Source organism: Piliocolobus tephrosceles, chromosome 19 (genome assembly GCF_002776525.5).
Source record: "Piliocolobus tephrosceles isolate RC106 chromosome 19, ASM277652v3, whole genome shotgun sequence".
Classification (NCBI taxonomy): Eukaryota; Metazoa; Chordata; class Mammalia; order Primates; family Cercopithecidae; genus Piliocolobus; species Piliocolobus tephrosceles.
The window spans coordinates 40,397,592-40,403,254 of record NC_045452.1 but is presented as its reverse complement, the minus strand read 5'-3'; the positions used below and the strand labels follow the sequence as shown (position 1 = coordinate 40,403,254).

At 42.3% G+C, this 5,663-nt stretch overlaps 1 long non-coding RNA gene across 1 annotated transcript; it reads right to left on the bottom strand.

The window, feature by feature from the left end:
• Positions 1-491: 491 nt before the first annotated feature.
• Positions 492-2,212, bottom strand: LOC111524607. The gene is made up of 2 exons (XR_002725831.1): positions 2,111-2,212; positions 492-802 (listed from the first exon to the last, which is right to left on the bottom strand). It is a non-coding gene; the product is annotated as an uncharacterized LOC111524607 (long non-coding RNA).
• Between the last annotated feature and the right edge of the window lie 3,451 nt (positions 2,213-5,663).

Sequence of the window (5,663 nt, the reverse complement as noted above, 5' to 3'; positions counted from 1 at the left end):
TGCCTTTCTCCTCCTTTGCCTTCTGCCATGATTATGAGGCCTCCCCAGACATGTGAAACTGTGAGTCCATTAAACCTCTTTTTCTTTATAAATTACCCAGTCTTGAGTATGTCTTTATTAGCAGTGTGAGAACAGACTAACAGCCATCAAAGTGGGATTAAGTTGCTACATGGATTTTAGAAGAGACACATTTAAACCATAGCAACATATATTAATTTATTTCTCTCACACGAAGGCCATTTTACTTAGGTGGTTTATTGTTGCCATTTTAAACCCATTTAAATGGGTGGAAAAAAGATGGAAAAAAGAAGAGAGAGTGAGAACAAGTAACCTGCCCCACAGCTCTATCCTTGGTAAGTGAGGTAGCCAAGATTCTGAAGCAGGCTTCTGACTCCATAGTGCTCCTAACCACCAGTCTACACTGCCTCTTTACGTGCACATCACTTCGAAACAAGAAAAAAGGTCATTTTAAAGAATTTAATTTTGCCAAATAATTTAACAAAATATAGTATTTACTTTAGAATACATTATTCATACATATTATGGATTTAGACTTCATGCAGCCCAGTATAGCATCCGAAAAATACTAGATTTCTATGGCTTGTTTTGATTTTTCTGAAATACTATTTCTTTCAAATTTCTTCATTGAAAGCAACTTCTAGAAATACAAATCCAGGTTTACCCTCTAAACAAACACAAAGAATATAAATCTTATTATATTAAAAAGAAATGTACTTTTAAAAGCACATTTGGGTGAGGATATATTGAAATATTTCTCTGCAATTCATATCTGGAAATGGCCCTGTGGAGAAGAGAATTATGGGATGAGTAGGTAATGAGGACTGACTTCTACTTATTTAAGAATCATAAGGCTTCATTAAATTCCAAGGTTTACTTCATTTTCTATCTTCTTTAAACATCAAGTTTAAGAATTTGAACCAAAAAGTAGAAGAAAATGATTCTTTACTTAAAAATATATTTAATTTAACATCATAAGTGAAGCACAGCAAAGTCTTAAAAAAATAATTGCAGCGGCGGGGCGCGGTGGCTCAAGCCTGTAATCCCAGCACTTTGGGAGGCCGAGACGGGCGGATCACGAGGTCAGGAGATCGAGACCACCCTGGCTAACACGGTGAAACCCCGTCTCTACTAAAAATACAAAAAACTAGCCGGGCGAGGTGGCGGGCGCCTGTAGTCCCAGCTACTCGGGAGGCTGAGGCAGGAGAATGGCGTAAACCCGGGAGGCGGAGCTTGCAGTGAGCTGAGATCCGGCCACTGCACTCCAGCCTGGGCGACAGAGCGAGACTCCGTCTCAAAAAAAATAATAATAATTGCAGCAAATCGGTCTGAGATTCCACCATTACGGCAGATTACAATGACCAAGGGCATTTGCCTCTGTCAATTGATATTGTAATGTCTTCATTCAGCAAATGGACATCTTCCATTGTGCCAGCCACTGATCTAAGATTTAAAAGCATTTGGCAAATTCTTTTTGAATTGCCTACTCAGTCCAGGAGTTTGAGGTTAAATAAAGAGTCTACAGATGTTTAGACCTAAGGAAACCGGACATGAGGGATATGTTGAACCTTCCAATGTCAACCCTGGACAAAGCTTTCTTTTGAAGAGGTAAATGGGAAGCAGAAAGAATTCTCCTTGAAATCTTGGTAGATGATGGCACAAAGTAGGCGAGGGTTTGGATGGTGATGGGGGTGAAGCCTGGCAACTGAGTTTACGAAAGATTCTGGGAAAGCCTTACCCATTTGATGTGCCAGAAATAAACCTAAAATAAGTGGCACCATTCAAGCAATGACGTTTGAGAATTAAAACATAGCCAAGTCTGAAAGCAGGACACACCCTCACTAACTCTAGAGAACCTTGACATAAAACCATGCCCTCCTGGCTTTCTGCTTCTTTCTTCTTGTTCCTCTTTGCCTGTTTGTTTAATCAAATTACCCTGCAGCCATCCTACAACTGCATAGTGACTTCCGAAAGGACTCCACTGGAGTTCATTCCATTTGCATCCGTCAAAGAAGTCATCTTTCCATTAAAATTGCCTTCCCTATAGCCTTCAAAATTGTAACAAGGGATGGCTTTTGTCTTCTAGCCTTACCAGGAAGATGAAGGTGAAACAATTTCCTTCTCTCTGCAACCCGTCTGCACATGACCATCTTCCCAGGAAACTGTAGTTATGTTGTAAAATATTACTGCTCTGTACATAAAAAGTGGTTGTGGTGAGATGCCAAGAAGTCTTTCTCTGTCTTTCTCTGTGTTTCTCTCTCTCTCTCTTTCTCTCTTTCTCTCTCTCTCTCTCTGGATCATCATGGCAGCTACGTTTGTCACATGTCCCTGGACTCTACTGGTCTGCCTTCTCGTCTAGATCTAGAGTACTATATAAGCACTAGGAAGGCTGAGATTGTATCTTAAATATTCCACGTCTTGAAGGGTGTCTCAAGCATAGTGAGATCTCAATTATTAACAAATATTTACTAATAAGTAAATGAAGGAGTCACCAGCAGGTGATTATTTTCCAAACTTCTCATTTTTTTTTTCATGGAACACATCTTTGGACTCTTGTTCTAAAGAATAGACTCCTTACAAATGCTTCTAAGAAACACTGCTTTAGGAAAAAAGGACAACAAACTATGATGTCGTCCAGGTTCTTGTATTTTTTTTTTTTTTTTTTTTTTTTTTTTTTTTTTTTTTTTAGTAGAGACGGGGTTTCACTGTGTTAGCCAGGATAGTCTCGATCTCCTGACCTCGTGATCCGCCCGTCTCGGCCTCCCAAAGTGCTGGGATTACAGGCTTGAGCCATCGCGCCCGGCCCCAGGTTCTTTACCTAATATGGAAGAACCCAGAATTCATTATTTGGTACTTTTTTCTCGTAGGGAACTTGTGTCCTCTAAAATTTATTTAAACTAAAAATGTCATCGTCATCATCAGCCAAGATAGCCATCTTGCTTTGTTTCTCTGTTGCCTGTCTCTGTCTCTCTCTCTCTCACACACACACACCCCTGCACAATGACACATGGTCATAATCATTAAAAATTATTTTCAGATTAGAAAATGCAGAAAAGAAAACTATTAGTAATCCCACCAGTTAAAATGTTGGCATTTTTCTTTCTCCTGGTCTTCCTTCTTTGCTTTTCTTTTTTCCCTGAAATCATGCTTTATTTTTTTTTTTTTTTTTGAGAGACGGAGTCTCACTCTGTCACCCAGTCTGGAGTGCAGTGCTGTGATCTTGGCTAACTGCAACCTCTCCCTCCTGCGTTCAAGCAATTCTCCTGCCTCAGCCTCCTGAGTACCTGGGATCACAGGCGCATGCTAACACACCCAGCTAATTTTTGTGTTTTTGGTAGAGACAGGGTTTCACCATATTGGCCAGGCTGGTCTTGAACTCCTGACCTCGTGACCCTTCGCCTCGTCCTCCCAAAGTGCTGGGATTACAGGCATGAGCCACCATGCCCGGCCCCAAATCACGCTTTTTCATGCACACACACTGGACACGCCATGGGAGGGACCCGCCAGCTACCTTCCTCCCTCTTCTCTCAGAAGCCGGGTGTGCTCCGCATGCCCGCAGCCCCGTTCTGGGGCCAATCCCAGTAGTTCCTTATGCATAAGGGACTGACCAGAGGCACGCTGGAGCCACTGAGCCAAGCTGGCTTGAGCTTCCTGCATACCTGGGCATCTCCAAGGCTGGAAGCTGCTCTTGAGAGTGAATTTCCTAGAAGCGAAAACCCTCCTACTGCAAACAGATCCGTCTTTTTCCCACCACAGTAAAAAAAAAAAAAAAAATGTAATTCCTTTTCCTTCTCCTTCTTTCTTATTCTGCATGTGGTATAATGTCTTTAAAAGCTATTGCAAAAATAACTGCTCGATATGTCCCTCCAGGACACTAATTGTTTAGTGGGATACACATTTCCTGAATTCATTACAGGGTTATAGGTCAGCTGATTTATTATTATTTGTGCAAAAGCAAATGGCTTTTGAAGTGAAGCTGCTTCCTGGCAACAGAGGATGATCCCAGCCCTCCGAGTGTGTGTCTGCAGGTTACGCCTGGACACATCCCGGAACAGCGCTGTGGTCTTTCACAGGGCCTGACTGGTCTGGCTGTCTCACATTGCACACTGCGCGAAGACTTGAACAACTGAGGCAGGCGAGTATTCGGGCATTTTTCCTGCTCATTGATTTTTTGGATTGTTTGTTTGTTTGTTTGTTTTCTGATATGGAGTCTTGCTCTGTCGCCCAGGCTGGAGTGCAGTGGCGCCATCTCGGCTCACTGCAAGCTCTGCGTCCTGGGTTCACGCTGTTCTCCTGCCTCAGCCTCCCGAGTAGCTGGGACTACAGGCGCCCGCCACCACGCCCAGCTAAATTTTTTTGTATTTTTAGTAGAGACGGGGTTTCACGGTGTTAGCCAGGATGGTCTCGATCTCCCGACCTCGTGATCTGCCCTCCTTGGCCTCCCAAAGTGCTGGGATTATAGGCGTGAGCCACCGCGCCCGGCCCCTGCTCACCCTTGAGAGAGTGAACAAGCAGTGTTCTCCCCTCCCCGAAACATGGAATCCCAGCAGTCCTAACATGCAAGCAAGCTTTTCACAGAAAAGCGTTACAATCTTATAATTAAATTAGGTGCTTGTGGGAAACAGCACAATTAAAACCAGAAAATAATTTAGGAAGATTAAACCCATTAGGGTAGGACTTTTCTTCTTTAGTGGAGAGGAAATACAATTAGGTGAACTAACTTATTAAAAACACCTACACAGATATCTAAACATCTCCCAAATGCACTAAAATGCTTTGCTCCCTATGAGGCAGAAAGACCTCACTTCCTTTTCTCCCAAATCAAATTAGAAAGCCAAACTCAATGATTCCCCAGGAGAAATATTTACACCTCAAAATAGATTGAAGGAAATTTAATCCGAAGCTGCCCAGAATTTATTACAGAACTAAGTTATTTCCGTCATTTTACGGTGGTAAGCACATGATTTCATGATAAGAACACCCATTCTATCACCTAAATTTATAGAAACCTTAAAGAATAAACAAAGGGGTAGAGATCTACTTTTCAGGATATGGACAGAAAAGTTCTTGTGGTCTTAAGTGATTACAGTATAAAGATGGGTATAGATACGACCTGACACATTATACAATAGATAATTTATAAATGACCCAGTCTCCAGTATTTCTTTATAGCAATGTTGTGAAGATTGTCACTGTTAGATAATAAAGGTATACAGTCCTTGCTTTGGCCCTATGTGCAGAAATTTCAGCTGGAAGCTGAACCAGACTTAGAAAGGCATAGGACAAGTCGCCAATGCCTAGAAAGATGCTTCAGTAGTGTACGTCTCTCTCAGTTCATTCTCACATTGCTATAAAGAAATCCCGGAGACTGGGTAATTTATAAAGAAAAGAGGTTTCATTGGCTTACAGTTCCACAGGCTGTACGGGAAGCATGGCAGCATCTCCTCCACTTCAGGGGAGGCCTCAGGAAACTTTCAGTCATAGCGGAATGCAAAGGGGAAACAAGCACGTATTACATGGCAGGGGCATGTGGAAGAGAGGGTGGGGGCAGATGCTAAACACTTTTAAACAACTAAATCTCATGAGAAGTCACTCACTACACAGTGCCAAAGAGAGATGGTGCTAAACCGTTCATGAGAACTCCA